This window comes from Bombus affinis, chromosome 7 (assembly GCF_024516045.1).
Source record: "Bombus affinis isolate iyBomAffi1 chromosome 7, iyBomAffi1.2, whole genome shotgun sequence".
Taxonomy (NCBI): domain Eukaryota; kingdom Metazoa; phylum Arthropoda; class Insecta; order Hymenoptera; family Apidae; genus Bombus; species Bombus affinis.
The window spans coordinates 8,002,591-8,027,845 of record NC_066350.1 but is presented as its reverse complement, the minus strand read 5'-3'; the positions used below and the strand labels follow the sequence as shown (position 1 = coordinate 8,027,845).

Genomic DNA, 25,255 nt, shown 5'->3' with positions numbered 1-25,255 from the left:
CGCGCCTCGGGCTTCGCAGATGCTCGTCGCGAGCTCTGGAAACAGCTGTCCGTTCGAGACGCACCGAAACCGCTCCTTCGGGACAAATGTCTCTTTACGTCGTATCTGGTTGCCTGGTTGGAACAGGAAACCGACGTGACACGGATAATTGCGGCGTCCACCGCGGACAAGCGTGAAATCGAATCGATAGGTACGCCAGAGCTCGGCACGAATCGTTTCGACAAAAGGGCGTGGAAATGGAGAACGAACCGACGTCCGGCCGATTCTTTATAAAGAAACGAACGGCATTATTCTCCGCAACTTTCAATCGCGCGACGACCGCAAAACGCAGCGGAAAAATGATCGAGGTTCTCTCTCTCTCTCTTTTTCTCTCTTTCTGCTGGATGATGGACTAAACGACGATGTTCCGGGAAATCGAAGAAGGGAATCGAAAAATAGCGACGCGGGTCACCGCAACGGGGGAACGCGGCTTTATTACGGAGTTTGATCAAAAACAGCGGGGCCGAGTCATCGTCAGTTTTTAACCGTCATCTGCAAAAATCAACCTTCGCGGCCAATATTTTTCCATCAAAACCGATCGAAAACAACTCGCCACCCCGTTTACTCTTTCCTATGTATTTGTAATGACCCGCGAGATCGTTCGAACAGCTACAGCGACCCTCGCGGAGATATCGCCCGGAAACCACACCGATCGATTGACTCCACTTTTGACGCAGCTGTCAATTTCACGAACATGAAATTAACGTTCGACTTATGTCACATCTCGAAAGATGAATCTTACTTTCGCAAATCGATTTAGCACGAAGAGACGAGCAAGACGAATCTTTAAGAAACCGTCCTCGTAATTGACATTTCTCTCTGCATTCCAATTCACGGGTTTAATCGATGTAGTTTCCAGATGGCTGACGTACGTACGTCGATTCGAAGCGATTCGAAGCGTTTCGGGTCCCATCGCAAGTATCGCAGGTGTCGCCGCGCGAGACAACGTTATCCGACAAGCGGGTGACTCGACCAGGAGCGCGTGAAAACGACAAACGACGGAGGAGGAACGGGTCAGGCTTTTCGGCCCGTGAAATCCCCTGGTGAACGCCGCGAGCATTCCTCGAATCTTTTCGTGGCCCTTCGTTCCATTCAAGCGGCCATTGTGCCACGGTCCGATGATTCTCGACGGTCTCTATCTCCCTCGCTTCTTTCCCTCGCCCCTCTCTCATCGCCAGGTTCCTCCCTTTATCATTTCCCTCGCTTGTGCCAGCCAACGGCCCCGCTCCAACGGCTTCCACGTAGTAAATACGTGGGTGGATGAATGCGGCTCGACATCCAGCCGTGGCTAATTCTTCTCGTGAGTTTTTCACCGCGGCGTTCCATTCTTCCAAATGGAACACCCGGAGCGTTTAGCCAGATGAGAACACGATATCCTTCAGCGAGGGATCGAGAACGCTTTTCGACCTGTCTCGTCGCTGCGACCTGTTTAAGTCGCCACGCGACGAATCGATCCTCGGCTCCGCTCGAAAGCTCCGTGTGATCGACGGCCACTTCCTCCTTTCGATTCGTGCAACCGCGAGCTCGCGTGCGTCCTAACCGACAGATCGGTAGCGGAACACGTGCGAGCGCAGCAGAAGTCCATTTGTCTGAACTCCACTTACTGCAACGAAATTTTAGTCAATGCTCTATTAACCGAACTTTTGCTATTACGTAAGCGAAAAATACGTAATAGGTAGCGATTTTCTCAATTACACGAACCGTTTGTGCCTAGACGAATTCGGATAAACTTCTGTTCAGAGTACCACTGTAGCGAAATACGCGGCATGTTCACGCCGTCAGCTTGCGGCGTTTTTCTCGTATAAATGGTAGATTTTTAAGAAAAATGAGAGAGAAACAACCTTCACATTGCCTTTTATACCAGCTATCCTGCGAAAATTATAGCTCCAAAACGGTAAAAGATGGGAAAGAAATTCACTAGACAACGTTAATTCATCTCGAATGACACACGATCTGGTATATATGTTCGCTCCGTCCCCTCTATTTTTTCGAATGTAGCTAAAAATCTTTTTTATGCAATCGATGTGCCACCACGATGCAACGTATATATCACGCAGAATACCTCGCTTAGAATAGATCGGTGCATCAGTAGCGTAAATTACCAGTTGAATCTGAAAATGCTTAGTCTCAAAGATATTTTAATCTCAATTTCACGAAACTGAGTGGACGAATTATAGGAAAACAAAGATGAAAGTATCGCATTGTCTCTTCTTGTCTCTCGTAGCCGTATTGACGGACGATTCGTACATCGGTGGATAAGGAACAAAGGAAGAAAGGTTGAAAGGAGACGCGCGATGGAAGATTGAAAGGGAACGGGACGAAACAATAATACGCGTGGATGAGACGACAGCCACGCGACCTACATTCCTCCGACAGGTGGACTCGTGTGTTTGAAAAAGAAGCGAGTCTTGCCGAGGAACTCTCGATCAGCCCTTGTCTACGTGCGCGTCTCTCACCAGCGTGGGTCTTATTTTTCGAAGCGATAGAAGCACGAGAGAAGGGGAAACGTGATTGTCAAGTTTCGATGCCGGTCGCTTTTGTTCGAAGGAACAGGAAGCTTGTCGGTAGTCGATTACGAAAGATACGAAGATCGCAGGAAACAACGCGACAAGTACGTTTTCCCTGCTTCTCTGAATTTCGTCTCGCTTTACGAGTAACGAGCAACGTTTTAATACGAAACTAAAGCTAAAAATAGAAAGATGCTATCGTCATTTCATAAATAACAACGACACAATCCTTCCTTACGGTTGTGTCAGACGGTAGAATCTAAATAATATCCCCATTTTCCTGGGAAACTACGTAGCCAAGCGTAACTCCTCCCCATCGCCAACCGATTTCTCCGTGGTCGCGCGTCAGCAGATAAAAGTGTCACGTTCGCTGGATGGTCACGGACCGATTAGATTAAGCTAATCTCGCGGTCGATACCGTTTCCTTTACCGGAAATCCGAGATTTTGGAAAACGATACGCACGCTCTATCTTTGTTCATTCACGAAAGAGAAAAAGCCTGGTTTTTATCTTTGTCGAATTATCTGTTCGACGTTATTATTACGAAATTTTCGGATCGCCGTGTTGAGCAGCGACTTCGTTGGTGTTAATTAATTGGTAGTGGAACACGTAGCTAATCAATGATCTCTTTTCCTCGCTGAAATCGCTCCAACGGTTTCCTCTTTTCCACGGACGTAATTAACCGTGGTTCGTCGGTTCCCTTTGCTCGCATCGCGAACCACCGAGAAATCGGGCCAACAATGATCGATCAGCTAACGCGTTTAACTACCAACAAACTCGAGCGCCGTTATCGGTTTTTCCCATGTATCTGTGGCTCCGCGTCTTGCGCTTAATTTATTTTCCATTTGGTCATCGTCGACTGGTCGTCGATATTGATAGCGATTAATACTAATAGTAAAATGCCATCGTCGATACTTCGCAAGAAGGTCCTGATCAGCGAAATGGCGCTTACTTGCCGCAACATCTGAGCCAGCACGCGACGATGCTTGGTGAAAATTGAAGGGTGGTCTTGTAAATTAACCCCACGACCTCGATAATTTTTAATAGCGATCGTCTTATGCCTGGTGCGCACTGTCACGCCGCGCAAACCTCTATCATTATCGTGATTTATAGACATAATCTGGTTACGACCTCGTGCGATATACCCAGTGCTCGCGTGTCGACCTCACGGCCAGATGCAGCCGTGTAGTTCAAGGTGTGGATAACCGTGCGTTCGAAACGCTCTGGTCTCGATTCAAATCAAGACGAGTTTCGTTCGCGTAAACCGGTTGCGTTTCGTCTCTGCATCGTAATTAATGTACCGTGCCAAGTATACCTCGTCGAATAAATCAGCGTTATCGATGCGCGTGGCAGCCGCCCTATCAATGGCGTGTTCGTCAAATCACCAATCGTTCGACGTATCACAGCGTGCGACGATAGAAGGCGCGCGACCACGAAGACCAGAGGCGAACGAGATTATCCGCACGAAGCTTCCTTTTGCTTCTCTTTCGATTCATGGAGTTAGCGGATCGGGAATTCACGGAATCCGTGGTATCTCGTTTCGATATGGAGGAAGATCAAGATCGACGAAGTTTCAGGTTTTTCGTGACGCGCCATAGTTTACTATCAAACCCTTGTTCTACTCGTTTTTCTTCTTTTATCCTTTTATTAATTAAAGTCTTTGCCAATATATCGCAAAATTCCTTTCACGTCGAGTCGCGAATTACGAGAACAAAAATTATACAAGGTTTCTTAAATAAACGCACGCACAGCAAGTTTTGACTAGACCGATTATACGAATAGAAATTTAAAAAACAATTATACAGAATACAAATATCTTGCAACTACTTGTTCATTAACGTTAATAACGAGACAATTTTTACATATCGTAATCGTGTTTGCGTCCTCGTCGCAAATTGGTCCATTTGCTTCTAACAAGAATGGCAATGATTTTGAGGAAGCGGAAGGAACGTTTGCGGCATGCAACGAAATTAGTAGACTTTCTGTTACTAATTCGGTTGAAAATTGTACGTTATTTGGATATCCGTGGCCCGAGTTTCGACGGTTTGAATACACAGTAATTCGACGTAATTGACGTCAATTGGCTCCTAATTGACGTAAAAGTAAATGACGATCGTTTGTTCTTTTATGTAATGTGCCATTATATGAAGTACAAATAAGATAGAAGAAACAAGCGACAACGTCAAGTATTTAATGAAAGAACGCTATCCGTCTGACAGTCCGTCTTTATTCTATGTACCGTATCTTGCCAACGTTTGGTCCATCGTGTCCACGTCAAATTCCGTTTGGTTGTAATATTCGAAGAAATTCTTCTCCAGAAATTGCGAACCGTATCTCGCGAAAACACTCGATGTTCGAGAACGAAATTTTTCAGGATGAACAATCTACGTGAGCGGAAAGTTGATCGGAACTGAAACAATCGATCGTTTCGTTCTACAAAGTGTTCCGTGGATTTGTACTCTGACGTATGTAAGAAAACTCTTAAAGTCGTTACAGCAGAAACAATTATTTTCATTTTTCAACGTAAACACGCACACATAGGAATGACAGAAAGCAGAAGAATGTGATAGGAAGAGGAATTATGGCCTTTGGAAATAAATCAGAATAAAATTACCGCGGAACATTCCGGTTGTCTACACAAGAGTTAAAAATAGCAATTTTCTACATTTCCTTTCTGCAATCTGCATATACACGAACACGCGAAACATCTCGGTGCGAAGTTATCGTGTAAGAAATTATTATACGTTATATATACGTAATATGCCGAGTGTTACGTGGAAGCGTGAAAAAAATGGAAATCAGAAATTGATTCGTGGTATAAACTTTTTCTACAGTTCCCTTCTGCCCGGTTAACTCGGTTGATTTAAGCCAAGAGGTTTAGGGAAGTTTTGCGAGGAGAACCGCGTGTAACCGAGTTTCGCAAACTTTCGGCAAACACTAGAAACATGCAGCAATCGTTTTCGTCTCGATTAACTCACTTGGACCTCCGTTTCATGGCGTCTTCTTCGACCTACCCGTTATTGATCACGCGTTAAAATTCACCGATCGCGGACGGTCATCGATCGATAATCGGTGACGAAAGAAGAGCAAAGACGACGGGCGTCTGTTCGTTCAACCGACTGCGAGAAAACTGGCCCCACGTGGAGGACGTGTCGAGCTAGCACGAAATACGGCCAGTTTTATTTTCGTACACGCCTCTTGGGACTCGGCATACCCCATGGACGGGCCATGCGACGAGTGCCGATTTACGATCTCATCGACCAACGTCACAGCCACCCCACAAAGCTTATTAACCCTTTCTTTCACGCCAGGTCCCGTATCTCGTACAGATGGTGTTTTCACGCGCGAGTTAACGCGATTAGTATCGGTAAAATTTGGAATCGAACTTGTATATCGAAACGTAGAATACGGGGTGGATCGATGAGAAATATTTTACGTATCAACTAAAGTAACTTGTCCTTTGATTTTATCGAAGAATCATCTGAAACGAATTATGTCACATTCCAAGTTACTCGTCGGATGTATGCGATTTTAATTCCTAATATCTTACATTTTCCGAGATATCCAAGTGTAATTAACCGTTGAAACATCTTACGTGTTTCGTTATCTTACCGAGTCAGAGTTGAAGTTTCTCGTCTCGTTAGAATATTGAAGAAACTTGAAAAAGTCTCGCGTAACGTATTCGTAAAAAAGACTCTGTGGCAAGCGCTCGAACACTTTCGCGATGCTGCTCGTATATTACGGTAATCGTTCGAAGAAACGATAGCCGCGAAAGTGAAAAAAAGTTGGCGAGAAGCGCAACGATATGATTTGTTGAGAAAACTGGAGATCGTGGAATATAATTATCGTGTTGATAAACGGATACGATAAAAAGCTTCCGACAACTCGTTCGTAGCGCGAGACAGGGAAAGAAGGGAAGAAAGAGGGGGAGGAGCAATCGATAAAAAGCACGTCCGTGACCATGATTACTTACGTAAAGGTAACTGGTTGACATCGATCACGTAGTTACATACCTGCAACGGAAATCAAAATGAAAGAGTATTATTAAAAGATCGTCGAGCCGGGGCGAGGTATAATATGTAACATTAACATGTAACGTGTCGGTTAAAATTATCTTCAAATAATCGTAAAACGATGCGGAAAAATGTCCCGTCTCGTAAGACGATAGCGTCTAATGAGACGAATAGAACACGAGCTGTGGAAGGACATGTGGTACGTACAAGGAACAGGAAGTTACTGCACGTAGAGAAGTTCGTGTCAAAAATGTGGAACGAGATTTAGCAATTTGAAGCCTCGTTTTCAAGGAAACACGCGTCCTTCGTGCTCGAGGAAATGTCAAACTCGATTTACGGTACAATCATTCCGTGTAAAATAATAACAGTAATAAATTTGAGTAAAACGTTTGAAGTATCTCGTTCGGGGAAATCGAATTGGAAAATTCATAGTGCATACGCGTATTTTCTCGAAGACGAGTTCGAACGAACAAATATTATATTCCAAGAAACTTCTCCTCTAATTAATGCGTTCTTTCCGTAACGTGATTCATTAAGAAGAATTATCGTTCTGCTGGACTAATTAGAAAAATTATACGCAGTCGTTACTTGCAGCAAGCAACATGTAACACACCTACGGCTATTACGTTGAAGGCTCTCGTTAACAAACGATCGACGAAGATCGATCGAGATCGAAGAACTTGGAAGACTCGCAGATTAGTCTCGCTTGGCGTGAAAAAATATTAAACGCGCCAAGGACACGCGAATCCTTGACGAGAGAAGCCTCGACCAGGCTGAATCGCTCACCGTGGAATTTTCTAGCAAAGGAAACCGTATTCGCGTAGCCTTGTCATCGAGCCGCGATGCGACGCGTCGATAGCGTTCCCTTGCGCTAACCCTCGACGTTCTAGCGCCAGAACAATACCGTGACCCTGTCGTCCACCGACTAACACGCGTTGCATTTTTCGCGTGTGTCGGGGACGCGTGAAATTCCGATGAGTTCCCCCGTTTTAACGAGTATGGAAATTATTTACTTATTTCTTAATTAACGAGCATGAACCCTTTCATGCCATACGTAATGACTGCATCGTGCATTTTTATGCATATTCACGCTTTTATGATTACACCCAAGGAAATGGAACCTAAACAACCTTTTCTTTCATCCTCTAAACATTATAACTTTATTTAAAACGATTCGTATATTCTTTCATGCTGTGTATTTTTCTACGTTTAAATTTCCTGGAAATGTATCAACATCAGCGGTATAATAATCCTAATTGCACCGGCAAAAGGAAGAAATAAAAGCGTAAAACGTAGTAGGTAATCGTTAACGGTTATAAACGAACGTTTCGTTTAACTCGGTACTTTATACGACAAAGAAAATATCTTCCATTGTACAAGAGTAAGAAAGCTGATCTACGAAACGAATACGATTCGAAGCTCGTAATTTTTATTAAAATATCGAAGCTCTGTTTAAAAGTAAAGAGTGTCCTATGGCTTTTGAACAGCAGCGTATGTTATTTCACGTTTGCCGATAAGACCGCTGAAGTTCACCTGTCTTCGTTATCGATTAATTCTCTAATTATATTACGTTAAAATAGGTCAACCCGCGAATAAAGTCGCGACAGTTTTATCACATCGAACGATCAAACTTCCAAAGAATTTTGAGAAACCAAACAAAGGAAGAAAAAGAAGAAGAAAGAAACAGGACCAGTAGGAAAATTTCTAACGAAAGCGGATCGATCGTTGAAGCATTTTCACCCATTAGGCACGCGCGCATCAATGCCACAGATATCTCTCCCCACTGTGGTTCGACGGAAGGAAGAACCGAGGGACGAGAGTGGTACGCTCGTTTATGCTGATTTCAAGTAGGCTGCGCGTTTCGCAAGCCTAATTCCACCAAGTGCCAGGAAGCGCGAGCGTTTGTCGTTTCCTAGGTACCACCCGCGCGAGATCTCGCGCAATTTTCCAATTTCCTCGAGCCCTACCTTCGTAGCCGAAACCTACGCTTCCATCGCGTTCTCTTTCGTCCGCTGACGAAATTCGCCAGTCCACGCTCCACTTCGCCGACTTCATCTGCTTCACCGATGGAAGAGGCGCAGCAGATCGTTCGTCGTACACGCAATTCCCTTAAACGAACAACACGGTTTCGATGCGATCCGCGCAAAACGAAGGCCAGTCCTTTTGCAACGTTTTCCCTTGGGAGTGGTTCGAGGTAAAACGAAAGTTCCGCTCCGGCGAAGTTCGTTTCCGGCTGTCGTCGGACGAATCGTCGAAACTTTCGCGGGCCTAATTTCGCTAAGTGCCAGAAGTGGCTGTATTCTGTTGCTGCTTCCTACGTTTACATTTCCACGGCTGACAGCGTCTCTAAATCTCGACGAGCGGGCTGCAATTTTCAACGTGGCGCCATTGGATTTATCGCTGGATTTCTCCGTTGAATTTTTAGCCGCGTTTTCAATAACGTTCGGCCGCGTTTCGATGCTTATCGCTACGCTGTATACGATACACCGCATAATGGTGCACCGGCGATATAAAATAATTAGACTGTGAGAAGAGAGACGCTAATTACGAATTTTGCGATAACGATCAGACTCTGAGAATCACAGGGATCCTATCGCGATGAAACGAGACGAGTCGCTTCCTCGACGCGCAATTGATAAATGGTATCCTTTCGCTGGATGGCGTCGCTCACGAGTAACCTTCCAGAGGGGATGACAAGGGGGTAGGGTAGCACACCCCTGTCACGAAGACGCGGACGTCTATTAAAAAGCAGGACGTAGTCGAAATGACGTCTTACAGCAACAGGTGCGCTGCTCTAGCTGCTGCAGAAGGTTGCAGCTTGATTAATGTTGCGTTTATTCGATCCAACAGGATTTGTGCAAAGCGTCAGAGTCGAACGTTAGGTTTGGTGCAGGTGAACGATCGTTTCTCGCGCATTTTCGCAAGAGGCACCAAATATCGTCGGATCGTTGCAATTGCGTACGTTCATATCACGCGGTCAATCGACCAGGCTGTGATTCTACGTGCAAAACTAAGTCGAAAACGTTGAGTAAGTTTGTCTGTTCCAAGCTTCGCACTCGAGGAAATCGAAGATCGACGCACGTACGAATATTGTAAGGAAACTTCATATGTTACGATAAACGACTTTTGCAACTCGAAATTCCAGGTGTTCTACGCGTACGTACAAGCACGACTTTGAGCTTGACCGCGTCAATCGGTGTCACTGATCGATGCTTTAATTCCTAACTTCGCTGTTCAAACGTATATCGAATCTCACACCTGTCCAAGAAAAGAACCTGTTGGAAAACCTGGTTTAGAAGTTTCGTTCGGACGACTGGTTCGGTGAAGGCGCGTAAACGCGGTATCAAACAAGTTGAAAGGACATGTAATCGTTGGATCAGAAATAGCCGTTTCTTCTATTTCTGATCGAACGACCTAGTCGATTCGACTACAGTCGCCTTATGTAAACGTGGCTTGAACGGATCCCAGCATCAGCATCAAACGGAGAACGCTCTCCTCTCTTGCCATTTACGTTAGCCTGGCGATCTTGCGTTCCGTGTTATTAATTCTCGATGTCAGCGGTGTGCGAGAAAACCGAGTGGCGAGTTACTCGATACGCGGCCTCGGCATTTCGCGAGGCTCGTAGTGTCGATCCACCGTTGCGACGAACGTGCGGATCGACTTCGACGCGCGTGTCTCTTTTTTTAATATATCTACACAGTGACTCGCAAAAATATTCCAACACTTACCGTAGGAAACTTTCAAGAACATATTACGTGTTTTAAAGTACAAAATAAGATATTTCGAAACTTTATTAATTTTCTACTTTTTCCAGTTTTTACGCCACTATAATAACTGTTCTAGGACATCGAAGAATCTAGGATTCTTAGACTAAATCCATATAAGTATCGGGGCACTGACGCGTTTGCGGACGTTGCCTAAGCATCTTACTAATCTAGTTGTCTTCGTGAATTTGTTATCTTTGCCCTGAAATTTCGATGTTGCTTTTGGACGATATAAGCGACATTTGTTAACGAATAATATCGATAAAGTTGTTACAAGGACGAGTAAGCGAAAGCATAGTGCATAGTCTGAAATCATCTGAACGCTTGCATCTCCCTCTGCTCTCGTCTTTATCAATCTGTTTTATCAAAAGTATGGAAACACCAAACTCTGAGATGAAAAAAGGATAAACGGTCGACAAAATCATCTGAAATCTTTCGTTTCGTCATCTTGATATCTTCGCGTGTCTCTTATACGTACGTTTTGATTTACCTACGTCTGTATTATTTGTTGATAAAATATTACCGAAAAATAACATCAAGATCAAAGAACGGCGCGATAGATCCATAAAAGAAACCGAGGTAAGTCATTTACGAAGAGGAATGTAAGTAAAATGCCTCGATCGCTCAGTGAACTAAGATTTAGTCACTCGCTAGATTTTAGTGAAAAACGAAGAAGAGGGACGAACGGTAGAGCGAAAGTTTCTGATGGAAAAATAGGACGCGCTCGTCCTTCTCGTTGTCTAGCTCGTTATCAGCTAGCAAACGAGCTGTCAATACCGTGCGCTGCTATCTCTACGCGCTACTCCTTTCTCTCTCTTTCTCTGCCTGTCTCTTACTTGAACGTTCTTCCTCGCTTTCCATCACTGGCTGCCTTTGTGCAACGACTCGCGTTTACTCTAGCCTTGTGCCTAATGACGCCTCGGCAGAGGGAGAACGTTTCTTCTCACAGTCTCGTGGCGTACACTGAATCACGTCATGACGTGTTACCTGCACCCGCTGCTTCGTCGTAGCACACGTGGCTCGCGCGAACCACGTGTACGCGGATATCACCATCCGCTGCACGTTTTCACTTATGCTGAACGTGCAACGATAGATACGCCTATCGCTACTCGTGAACAACCATGCGACAGGCGATAGAAGACGAATGATCGTTTAAAACAATTGATTCTCTACGGTGTCATACGTACATTCCTGTTCATAAGTCAGCGGATACTTGCTCGTTTCGAGTAAAAATAATCGTCAGAATGCACATACCTTGCGACAGTTCGTAATATATAAATCATGTCGCTCTAATAAATACGCGTAATAAATTAAATTAAAAAGATACAGGATCGATAGGAAAAATTCCAATTTAATACGAGTAGCAGTATGTTTAAAAAAAAAAGAAAGCAAAAACGTATTGATAGGTAATTTACATTTGTAATCTGCCGATCCGATAAAAAAGTAACGAGTGCCGCTCCTAATTATTAATACGTTGTATCGTTAAAACGAAAAAAAAAAAACTGTTACAACACATCCATCAATTGTACGATTGTTTATGAAAGGTAATATATATGCGCGGTTTACATAGAAACCACCAACTTTGCACAATATCGACTGCGCTGAATCGTGTTTCCACGATTGCACAGACTGGAAAGTATCTAAAAAGGCCGAGAAGCTATCGAAAGGAAAAAAGAAACAAGAGAGAAACGGGTCAGTAACGTGTTACCACGCGACGCGAAGCGTGAATTAAACCTCTGCACTCGTCCAAGGCCATTTTTACATAATAGTTCGCGGCATCGCTGCGAAACGTCACGAACGTCAGTGGCAAAAAGTGCAAACGCGTTTGCATAACCGGCGGCCTTCGCGGAGGCATTGTTTCGCGAACGGACACGAACGAGCAAAAAAATCTCGTATAAATAAGGAAATCCTCGGACTCGATTCCGTAACGATCGAACTCGAGCCAATTAACGAAAATATCGAGACAACCTGCATTCCGCGCGTAACATACCAAAGCGACGAATCTAAACGATCATATAGACAGATTTTACGTTGGCTTTTCGATCGAGGTATCTGGAACGTTCTCAAGGCGGCCGATGATCGGCATTGTTGGCAGCTTGAAAATTATGGTCACGGTTCCTTGGTTCCGCGTCGAGAGAGTGCTCGATGACGAGCGTCGAGAAGGTCGACTCGGCGAAACCATTATTTCATACACGCATTCGTCATCCGCGTGATGAAACAGCCACTTAAATCGCATTGATTCCTAATCGTCGCGAACTTGCAATCGCGAAATTTCTCTTTCGAAGTAAATCGAATACGAGATCGCAATTATACGTTGCGTCTCGTGAGGATAAAATCGAGTAGAAATTTGCAATTTTTACGTACGGTGGTTAATAGGACGAGGAACGAAGTATGCTAAAGGAAATATCGTATAAAGAAACAGCGTTCTTTACGTTGACTTGAGAAGTCCAGTCTGTTTTTCTTCCATAAATGTAAAATCAACATAGTAGAATATTTATCACGCGTAAATTGAACTTGAGATAACATAAAATACACGAATGGAATGAAAATGAGATAAAGTTTATCTATTCTATTCTCTATACTCGTAACCGGGCTGTGTCGAGTTTCTATTTTATACTCGATAACTCTCAGATGTATAAGAGCTGAAAGCTTCGACACGGTAAATCTTGAAATACTCTTTTTTGTTTCGAAGCGATCTCTTTAAAATTTCTTTTCATATACGGGCCATAGATTTGCGAATTATTTGTCTGTCGTAAAAGAGCATGGCAGTCGGAGAAAGGTTGCGAGACCCTGACCTAAACGGTACATTCGCGTCGACGCGAACAAACTTTCCAGCTCTTGGAAAAAAAGAAGACGAAGGGAATGGCGACGGAAACAAAAGGTAGGAGAAAGCTTTCGCGTGAAATTAAAGCAAAAGGGATTGGTAAATTATTCAGAGACACCCTCTACTTTGCAGCGAATGGAAGGTGAGAGAAACGATGCGTAAAACCACCCTCGAATTCTTAAGCCTCCTTTCCTTTTTCCCTTCCTTCCTTCCTTCCTTCCTTCCGTCCTTCCTCGCTTCCTTCCTGTTTCGCCATCCGCGTTTCTTCTCCACGGTAGGCTGTTTTTTCTTCGCGTGTCTCTCAGGAATCGAGTATAAATATGTAAATACAAGAGCGCAAAACGCCTGTTGGCGGAACGGGTCCACCAACGTTGCTCCTCGTGCAACGCGAGATAATAAATTATGATAATTTTTGGATATTAATTCGCGCAGGATACGCTCGAAACGAAAAGAAGAAAAGAGTGCCGGAACAAAGATGGTCGTGATAAAAGGTTCGGTTAATTTAGCCGCCTTTGTCATGCAGATTCTCCGGAAGAATGGCCAACAGCAGGAAACTGATCGTGCGAGAATTACGCCGAGAGATCAGCTTCCACTTTCGCTATCCTCGATGACCTTTGAACTGCTACAAATATTCGCATAGGATTTTCAAGGTAAAGAAATATCCAAGTTTCGGATGCAGAACCGGCTGATCGATATTTCAACTGCCCGGAAGTGATTGATCGACTTCGTCGATCGATAACGAAAGAGGTGCTGAATATTGCAATTCTTTACGCATCTTTCTGAGATTTATGTCAATATATGTGATTTTCTTGTGACACACTCGTGGAAATAACTAATTTTCTTTTTCCAAACGTTCGATGCTAATCGCTGGGATTTTTATGGATTTATAAGAAAGTTTAAGGTACAAAATTAAAAAAAAAAAAACAAATGACATATACGTAGAAGATTAAAATAGCCAAAGTGGTGTACGTAATGCTTTCGTAGTACTCTACAATGTTTGCTGCGTGATACAACAGCGTAAGCCATCCTAAGCGGAAAGGCAAGGACTACGATACAACAAACGAAATAAAATACAATTTTTTCGAGGATGAAACAAACATTTCCACGTAGACTCCATCTCTTCAGTTCTGTCTACCAAAACACGCAATTGCAAATCCACAGTCTAGTAATCGCCTAGCCATTCGAAAAATAAAATTCCGTTTATCTTCTCCACCACCTATACGTTAAAAAATCAGTCGATCTCTTTCCTTCGATCGATGATCTATCGACGCTTCGAACGACTACGAAAAGCACGCAACAAAGCGGTACGTGAGCGGACGCGCAAAACCGGGAGATCGCGAGTCCTCGAAGAATTCGAGGAAAAGGAGTTCCGCTCGCGGAGAAACGGTAAGAAAAGGAGCCAGACGAATGCAGAGGAGTACATATCCGCGACGACGTCGCGGCGATCATTCGCAATGAGTGTAGTCGGCAGCGCAGCCTTTGTTTTCCCTGATGACTATGTATACTGTATACGATTGGCTAACAGTAAAACGACGAGTGACTACGATGGCGGAGACTCGTCTTCCGATCGGAAATGCCTAAAACGACTAACGTCGCGAATCGAAATGACGATAACGGTAAATCCCACGGTGACCAACCTGTTCTCGTCTGTACGTTTTTCACGGAAAAACGAATATCTTTCGGTCTGACGATACGCTCGCGAATCGATGGGAACCAGCGGCTATAAATAGACAATCACGACGAGTGAATCGCGATGAACGATGACTCGCCAACATATTGCCAATTTGCCGGTGACTGTCGATGCTCCCTCGCGCGTTCGTCGATTTTAAGCGAATCGATTTCTCCCAAAATTCCACGCTCTGCTATTCGCTCCATATCCGACTGTCAAGGGTATGAACGAAAGCTTCCTAGGATCTAAAATATCGGTTTTTTCTCTAAAGAAAAATTAACGCTAGGCCGATAATATGGTTTTTCGTTAACGCGATCGGCATTACGGGTGTTTCAACCCCTGTTTTCATTTCTTTGGGCTTTATAAAGAAAATCTGAAAAAGTTCCGAGGTACTTGTTACAGTCCCTAATCTACCATACGAGTAGCCGTGGTACTTTGGCCGAACGTTCAAACTCTCTCACGATACAAATGAAAACTTGACTCGATGTTAGGAAAAAATAGCAATTTGTTCGAAGGTGCGCAGTTTTGTATTAAGCAAATACGAAAAGAAGTTATTGTAGGGTTTTTATATATTACCGATATCACCGATAAGATAATTTAAAGCCAAGGAACTTCTAGATATGCAAATAGGTATTTTTTTTTTTTTTTTTACATATAAGTAGGTTACAAACTGGAACTTGGAAAAATGTGTAAAGAGTATACTTTGCTTCCAACGTTTCATACATATTTCTACGTAGTGGTGCGTGCATTCTGCGCACTTTCTTTTCTACAAATTCCTCAGAAGCGCGTAAAAATCCGCGGTCTAACGGTTGCTATGAATCGCACAACGATACGTTTAATCGTAATTCAAATGACGTACAAATCGACCAAGACGCAATTCGTAATTTGATCGAACGACGATGATCCATAATCATACGGAGCAAAAATTTGGTAGTTCTTCCTCGTAAAAATTCTTCTCACACGCCCATTTACAAACCGGTTACCTAATCGAATTAAGACGTTCCGCGGAACAAGAAGCGCGGCAAAAAGTAATTACTATCCTCGTGAACTTACCAACGCGTGTCCTCCATGCAGCGCAATCGACGACTGGAAAAAAAAAGTTCACGGCGCACTGGCAGACGATCGACAAGGCACAAGGTGCACCCGGCCGTGTCGTTCGTCCGCGCTTTACAAACGAGAAGTCGTATCGCGTAGGCCGACATCTCGATTAACGACGTATCGTCGCGAGCGATCGTGCGTGCACGCCGCGCCGTTGTATCTTGTCACCGTTCGCATGCAGGTAAGTCGCAGAGGGTCGCAGCTGACCCGGCCTGGCCGGCCTTAATCGTTATCGGTTGCTCGCAACCGGTAATTACAGGTGGCACCGGCCGAAACCACCTGTTACTAACGACAAGTTATAACCGGTGCTGTATGTACACGTACGTACGTCTATCCTGAGTGTACTAATTGTAAGTGTGCCGTGACTTATGCATGCTGACTTATGACTGATGCGCGTTCAGGCGACCAATTCGCGTTGACCTCGGTCGATGACTAAGGAGGAAAAATAATTGCTTTCTTGGCAAAATGTTTCGAGTAAATTGTAAGCGAAGAACCGCTTTGTCTCGCGTGTTTACTGAATCATCGTGAACCAATTATTATACTTGGTTAAGCTCTGTGTACGTTATAAATAGATCGGGTATACGCAACTTCCTTGAAAAATAACCAGCGATACGATAATTTAAACAACGATTACGGTGATAAAATAATTGTTTATTGTAGTAAAAGTGTCGTTTCCCGATGATATAAAACCGATGATTTTTCAGGGCAACCGACACACAGTGAAACAAGGAAGACACGTTGTCGAAGCGCATGGAGAAAAGTAGAACAAACTCGTGCGTCTCGCGTGGACCTCGGATCGGTCTATTCGCAACTTCGACTTTACGATTCGTAAGCGAGCATTGTTCAAGAGTGGCACAGTAAATAACGAATGGCAAGTTTTGCGCGATTAATGCACGGCACACGTGCGCTATTCAAAGTAAGACATCGCGTCGCGCTACGAGAAGCATACGCAACGATGCGATTTGTGGGCGTTAACTCGACCTCCGATTAACTTCTAACGCTACGGACGAAATACGCACCTTGTCACGCGCGACCTCCGATTTGCAAATTGACGAGAAAAATTAAACGAGCACGAGAGGAACTCCCGAGCGTCGGAGCTTAATTATCGCGAATCACGAGCAGAAAAAGGTTTAATCGATCTATAAGAAGGAAAACACAGTTTGATCTACCTGATTCCTCGTTACAGTCTCCCGAAACTGCTCTTTCATCTTTTCTATTCGTTCGAAACGACGCTCGAGGTGCGTCCTGATAACCGAGGAATGTGTTAGGTCGTCAGAAAAGTTTCTTTCGTTTTCTAAGAAAATAATGGATGCACAACATTTTTCGTTTTATATTATTTTATCGAATTACGTACGATCCATCTCGTTCTATCAAGATAAATATCACAACGTTCGACAGATTAGGTTTCGCGTTTGTATAAAGATTTATCGTTGTAAAAGACGCGTCTGTAAAAGAAAAACACTTCTCGGACAACCTGATATCTGATGAAAGCCACGCCACGACGCCAGAAATAACAGAAACTTCTTCAAACAACAATATAACTGCGTAAACTGAGTATAACTGCGTAAAAGTACGAAACGGTGGAAGAGTTCGCGACTGAATCATCGAAGAAGTCGCGACAGCTATATAACGTAAACACCAAATGCGTGACAGATCCTCGGTGCATTTCTAAAAATTCTCCCGCGCTGCCACAGTTTTTCAGCAACACGGCAACACGCTGGTTGCAAAGAAATCGATCGATCGTTGTTCCGCTGCAAGGACGAGCGCGTCGCCGCTATGCGAAATCGTCGGTCGCGCGCATTTCCGCGCTACGAACAGAGAAGTAAGTGGACAGACTCGTTAGTAATTATCCAGAGCGTTTCAAGCTCGACCGCTCGATTTTGTAATGGAGTCCGGAGTCGAGCCGCGGCTGTCACGACACGTGAAACACGCCAAGCTGGGGCGTTGCCGACAATGCCGCCTGTGTATTAATTAAGTAACTGCGGTGACATCGTTGCAACTAATTGCCATTCTCGGTGGCCTCGCTCGCCGAGAATCTAGGATTTCCGACCGCTGCCGCGGTATCGAAGCGCGTCTCTCGATAGCATCGGGTTGTACCGGAAGCAAGAACACGTATTTTCTTTCGTTGAAACTCCCCAGCTGAACAATCACGATGCTAACTGGGTCGTCTCTCTTAACTCTTAGACGCGAGTTAATTTTGGCTTCGTGCCTTCTATGAAATTACATTTGTTGAAACTCCATTGTTTGACATAGTCCGAGAGATGCCAAGACACGGGCCAAGAAAGAAAAAGATCGCTGGGTCCAGCGTTAAGTCTACCATACGAACGATGATTAAAAAAGTAACGCTTAACGAGCAATGACATTTAACAATTATTATTCATATTATTGCTTGTATTATTAGTCACAGTTATTCGTTGTAACTCTTTGCGATCTCTCGTACACTATCCTACGGTTCTTCGATGCAATTCAGCGTTTTACCTGGATGTTCGAATAGGATTTTGGTAAAGCGAAAATTACAGAATTACCAGATACCGCAGGAGGATTTCATCGACACGGATCTGATACAGTCGCGTTATATCTCACAGTCCATTTTGGAACGATGCATCGTTCTTTGTTCCGCTTTGGCGATTGCTTTACGAATGCAGGGCAAAATAATCATGGAGCGTTGTACAGTTCGAGAGAATCGTTAAAACGTCGATCGAAGTAATCCGTCGATGACGGCGATCTTACGCAAGCTACGTCGACGATATCATCTCGCCGTATAACTCCTCCTATAACATCTCCTAGATCGCCTAATTTAACTACACCACGCTTCTTCTTACGGGATTTTCTTCGAAGTAAAGCGTATGCCGTTAAACCGAACACGATCTGAAAGATGGCATTCGATTAAATTTCGCGCGAAAACGTAACGACAAATATACCGCGTCCGCAGGCGTACGCCTTTCAGAAATTATATTCCGCGTATAATTTCCAAGTATCTATCGGACAGGTAAACGACTCGCGTCAAAAAGACTGCCGTCTTTCATCTCGTTTGAAAGTTATCGACGATGAAATTCAAACGAAACACACTTCGATCGACCTATATTTCGCGTATTGCACGCCGTTGTCCCTTAAATATCATTGTTTTGCCACAGTTTTCTCTGCCTACCTCGCTCGATTCCCGGGCTAAATAGGTACGCGACGTCGAGCAGACGAATTAGTTTCTAATTGGGTCGCGTTAAACAGGCCGCGTCGCGTACACGGGGTATTGTTCGAGTTCGATCGGCCCGCGCCAAGCCAGTGCCCTCGTTCGTCCTCCCTTTTTTCCGTGGATCGCTCGCAGCCCGACATAAATCACCTTTCTTTCATCTTTCGCATCATTAGTCTCGCTGACGTGGCGCTTATGTGCACGCTCCCACAAAGCCACCCCTGGTACGTGCTCGCGTGCCCTCGTCAACGTAACCGCGAGGGATGTGTCCCAAAAGCGAGCTACGATTCTTCTCGTAGCCGTCTTTGCCTCCAAGCGTCACGCGTTTCCGCTCAAAGACGCGTCGACGCGCCAAACGTTGCATCGTTTCAGCGATTCGTCGCGCGATACCGAAGAAAGTGGAAAACGATTGCTGCAATTCGCGCTATGTGCAAGTTCGCTGCAAGCCGATTAGCTTAATTATCGTTATCGATCCCAATGTGGCTACCGCGTGAAACTTTCGTTAAACGCTCTTTGCTTCGCTTATCGTTAGGATCGCTGTGATCGGAATAATTGAGCGACACGATTTTCGCGAGACGCGTACGTTTGATTACACGTAACGAACCGCCCTGAGCGAACACAACGACTTTCACGGAGTAGGATCTTTTTATCGTGGAACGACTTTTTAAAATCTGAGCCTCCGGCAGGAGATTACGCGATGTAGATGTCGACGGAAATTGAGATCCATCCGCTCAAACTCCTCTAATTTCTCCGACTCTTCTCGATTTTATATTCAAAGTACGCGGTTACATGGAAACGCAAAGATATTTCAAAAGTGAGTATACACCTGGAGGGCACGAAATTTACTCGGAAACTTCTACACGCGACTTTTAAACTTTTGAACTGAAAATCGATCGAAAATATGTAAATTAATAGTAAAAGATACAGTCGTTGTTGCACGAATCTCGTATCTGTAAAGGTACGCTCAACTTTTGACTCTCGCTCGTATTTCTTTCGTTGAAATATCTCACGCTACTGGCAAGTATCTAATATCATTCACTGGTCACCCTAGTCGTAATTAACATGCTAAGTAAAATTCCAACGTTCTCGGTAAATATGCGAAGCATTGACCGACCAACGATCCAGCGTTGATAAAGTCATTCTATTCAAAGAGAGATCGTAGGGCTTGGAAAGGAAAGTTTCGTGGCCGGACGCAGTGGGCGTCGAGCATGGCAGTTCATTAGAGTCACGAAAAAACGCTGGCTAGTCGTTAACATTTAAAGATCACTAGGGAAAGACACGATAGGTACGTTCTCGTTGATTTTCTCATTTTATTATCGTCGTACGATTACAAACGAGAATGTTAATACGACATACCAGCCGAAACGAATAACTTTTTAAGCGCAAGAATGTAAGCTTTCTTTAGAAATAGCCGATAAGTCGTTGAAACTCTATGAAAGCCAAAGGGTAAAACTATTAGCACAATAAATATATCATTTTTAACGCTGCGACCGTGTTAAAGTAGAATTTCGGTCGATCGATCAGCAGCACGGTGAATCTTCAAGTCGTAGAAGATAGAAAATGTGGCTTATCGTGTTTTCGCCCAGTGGACGTCGTTTGTGTCGTTAGGCAGCTACACCGATATCGTCTCCATAAATTGAAAGGCGAAAAACGAAGCGACGTTGGAAACGTTGTTTTTCAAATTTATCTCGAAGCTTGCTATCGTTTGTCACCTTCTTGCAATAAGTATACTCGTATAGAAGTAAGCAACTTGTTTTTTGAAGATCGAACATTAGTCTTGTTGTGTACTTGTACGATGAAACTAAGAAATCGACCAGTGCGATCTCTAAATGACTGATTTGTTAGTTCGAAGCTGACTTTCTTCGCTGAATCTACGCTGCCGAGTCATCTAGATCGTTTCCCGAGGAAAGAATGCATTCTGATCGCGCGAGTAACGGGCCAACGCAACCGGAAGTAGGCTGGGGAGGCGCGTTACTTGAAATTAATTCCGTTTCCGCTCGTCGCAACGGCCAATTAACGCGAATCTTTTCTCATCGAATCGAGACGAAGCGGCTTCTAGCGAGAATATTCCACGACATTTGTTACGCGTAGACGCTAATAACGTTGTTTAGCGACCGTTCGATTTATTTATCGTCGAAAAGAAAGAAAGAGAAAGAGAGAGAAACTTTGCTGGCACGGTATACGTACGAGTTAATTCCAGGCGCGAAATAAATCGAGTCTTTAATAACTTTTTCCTCTTTACGGAATCTCGGAAAATATATAGCGTCGATAGACCGGTACAGTAGACGATTCACTCCTTTACGAGGCTCCGTCGCGTATGTAAGTTTCTCAGGGATTAACTACACACCCTTCGAAACCCTTCTTTTACGCGAGGAAACTCGTTTTCCTAATGGAATCGCAAACTGGTATCACGAAGCTGGACGTTGACTCCACTTCCATTTCGGATGCTTCGAATGTAACTCTCGAATATAATTCTCGCTGTAAAACCCCGAAACTTTCGATTTTTGTACAGGTATCTTGGTACAACACGATAAAATCTAATTGGAGTTATCTGTTATACGAAATCGAACAGGCAGTCGAACCTGTACAAATTATCCTTCTTACTATTTCGTCTCGGTGTATTATTCTTGGCTCAAGCTTTGCATAATAAATTATTGCGTTACCGTTGTTCGTTCTACAACTATGAGACAGAAACGAGCCAGTTTTCTATCGATATCGCGACGACTAACACATATGTAATTTATGATTCATCGTATTATTCCTGCAAGTCTCGCAGATAATTTGTGCAAAACGTTCGATCGTTAGCTCGTACGAACACCACAATTAATTAACCGTTTCCTTGATAATATAAACTGCTGATTACACGTTGTACGAGACCAAGATGTGTGTATTCTATTACTTGGTGAACGTGGTTGTACGTGTATTCGTATATTGTTTACGACAGATCGGAGGGTCTCTCTGTCCGATAGGTTGTCGACCGGCTCTCGTCCACGGACAGGGTTACGCAAGAACGGAGGGAAAATGGGTTGCATCGTCGGTGAGATTCACGAGGAAAGCTCGGTGATCCGTGGAGTTGGCTCGGTCTCCCCGAAGGCAGTGAGGTGTAGTCGGATAGAAGGTTGGCTGGACAGTGGCGCAAAAGCGTGGAAAACGGGTCGGAGGGAAGAAGGAAGAAGGAAGAAGGGCACGGAGCGCAGGGGGCGAGAGATAGAGTGGCGGCGTGTGCGGAGGTGGAAAAGGGTCCTCGTGATATCTCGCTTCCGCACCCTTCCACGGACAAAGTAGCGCACGTAGCGCCTGAAGGGTACTTCTCCTCCTTTTTTCACTTCTCTTTCTCTGCCTCTACCATCGGCCCTCTCTGTCGTCCTCTCCACCACGCCACCACCTTTCGCGTTCTCTTCCCTTCTTCGTATCACACCCCTCGCGTGCATCGTCCTTTCGTGACGATGACCTCGAGACGCTCCTCTGTATCGCCATCTAGACAGCAGATCGGCGAAAATTCCGAATCGTTCGTGATATTCTTTGGACGATGGAAAGATCCGAACGAGCTACGTGGATCACGGAAGATTTCAAATTGCGCGAAATTTTCTTTTCTACGATGAAGAACAATTCTATTCGAAGAGCTACCACAGGTACGTTCCAAAAGTAGATTCGTCGCGCACGAGTCACCGAAATTTCGATGATCGTGAATGACTTAGCAACCCACGAGAGTCTCGGGTGTCTCACATTTTTCCTCCGTTCGTAGATTACGGAAAATTTCCAGCCGTTCGAAATATTCTTCCCGATGATGAAATAATTCGACTCGGACAACTATCGTATCTACGGGGTATCTACGGCGAAATAATGGAAACACCTTCTATATACGTCATATACGTGATATACGCGAGTGTACACAGAGATTAAACGAGATAACGGACGATACACGACATATAAAAGGTATTCCCATTATTTCGTCTAACCCCTGTGAAATTTTGAAGGTAGATTCATTGTCCGGAAGCCAGCGATGTTTCCATAGAAGCGAGTAGCTCGCAAAACTCTTCCGCGTGTCTAGCCCCTTTCCTCGATTCGTAGATTACGAAAGATTTCCAGTCGTTCTAGATATTCTTTTCGACGATGAAAGAATTCGACTCGAACAACCACCACGACTATGTTCCAAAGGCAAATTTCGTCGTCTGGAAGCCACCGAAACTTCCATGGAAGAGCGAGTAGCTTAGGAACTCGAGGCGGGAAGCGAATCGAACATCGCCAGCGTTCCATCCAGCTCTCCCTGTCCCTCCTTCTCGTTCCCAATCGTCTCTCGCTCTCTCTGCCCTATTTCCCTCTGTCTGAATCGTTCTCCTGCCTCTCCTCTCTGCCTCCCTTTCTCCTGCTTTCCCGGTTCCTATCCCCTTTCCCCGCGATTTCCCTCCGTGTCTCGCACACGTACGCCACCGGTACACGTACACACACGCAGCACCAGCAGCTCCTCTCTCGTCGAGAACCCCACAATACCGTGGCCGACCTGGTCGATACGTCTAGTACACCACCCCCGAGCAACGTTCGCCCTCCTCCACCCCCTTCGTCCCGCTTCTCGTCCCGACCGCCCCCCAAACTCGTCACGCCTGTTCTCGCGTGTACCAGAGCCGCCGACTACATCGCGAACACGCGGACACCCGTTATCCTCCTTCCTCGAGAGAGACTTACTTTCATCCACGCGCCCCGGCCGCGACCGCGATGGAAAACCGCGCTCGTGTTAATTGACACACATTCGCCGCGTGTTTCGGGCCGGACGAAATCGATAGCTCGTTTCAGACGCCCTTACACCCGTCGCGAAGCGCGCTTTTCCCTTTGAACGCGAGAATCGCTGGGATTTCGAGCAGAATCTCGAGAATATTTGCTAAAGGAAGGGTGGAAATTTTCTGGAGAAAAATTTCGCCAATTTTCGGAGTAGTTTGGCAGCGACGCGCATTCTCTTCCGAGTGAAATCGACCGGCTCGTTTCAGCCGTCCTCGATCTTTTTCTTCGGACGAATCGAAGGGACGCAATGGGAATTCGCTGATTCTCCGCCGATTCAACGATTTCTCGTTCGTGTAACGGTATTCACATTCGAATAACTGGATGATTCAAACGACAGTAGTTTATTTGATCAAGCATCGAGTAAAATTTCCTTACTGTAAATAGAATTCAAATAAAAGCAGATTTATGGTATCGAATAACGTCTATAATCGTGGTAATATCGTCTACGTTAAATTGCTCGAGATAAAATAAAACGCGTTACAGTTAGCCGACTCGACCATATAATACGCTCCGGTTTCTTCGATAGAAATTTTCCAGCGTTAATGAATCTCCGGAGACCTTGAACCATCCGAGGACCTCGAAACGTCGTAATCTTTCGAGCGAAAGCCTACAGCGTCCGATGTTCCAATTTTAGCGAAGGCGGCCGATCCCAGGGAAATCGCTGAGACACGAACGTACGAGGAAAGAGCGCGAGCGCGGCGTCGTTCCAGCTTTTGGACATCGCTCGATCCGGATATAGGCCACGAGTAGACGCGAGAAGAAAGACCGGTCGCGGAACATCGTCGACGAGATTGCACAAGAGCTTGCCTCGAGAGCGAGGAGGAAACAGGCTCCTCGAGAAACGCCGATAAGGCTCTTTCCTTCTTCGCTGCTCTTTCTCGCGTTTCGCCGCCGGGCTCTTCCGTCTCCCCGTAAAGAAACAGCCGGCCCCTTCCGAGACCATCCGCCGTTTACCGAAGCGAAAAATCTGACGCCAGTTTCTTTCTTCGTTTCTGCCTCCATTGTTCGCGATCGACAAGCGTCTCCGATTATTTCATACTTCTTTTCGACGAAAGAAAACATCGACCGAGAGTCGATCGACGTTTCACCCTCGCGACAAGAAAACGGAGAACGCGTTGCACAGTTAATAACCCAACGATACGGAGAAGTTGGTCGAGCGAACAACTTTCCGCCAGTTTGACCGCAAACAAGAAATAACAAGCTGTTCCGGTCTGAGAAGATGCACCGTGTTTCGATTAGGTTAATTGGCCGGCTAAATCTCGTGACCGGATTTCATGAAAAACAGCGTTTATCGCGTTCCTTAACGCGTGCAGGATAAGCAATCGCGAGAAACGGCTTCCTACCGACGAGAAACACGCGGTACAGCGTAGTAAATATCG

The 25,255-nt window shown here is 44.9% G+C and overlaps 1 protein-coding gene and 1 long non-coding RNA gene across 2 annotated transcripts in view; both read right to left on the bottom strand.

The window, feature by feature from the left end:
* The window catches only part of LOC126918932 (uncharacterized), a 39,316-nt gene extending 22,601 nt beyond the window's left edge, over positions 1 to 16,715 (bottom strand). The window contains exons 1-2 of the long non-coding RNA XR_007711478.1: positions 15,869 to 16,715; positions 6,519 to 6,558 (exon numbers count right to left, since the gene is read on the bottom strand). This is a non-coding gene — a long non-coding RNA (uncharacterized LOC126918932). The remainder of the gene's footprint in view (positions 1 to 6,518; positions 6,559 to 15,868) is intronic.
* Positions 1 to 25,255, bottom strand: part of LOC126918879 (dentin sialophosphoprotein) — a 148,861-nt gene that overhangs the window by 70,434 nt on the left and 53,172 nt on the right. The gene's annotated exons all lie outside the window — the stretch shown is intronic.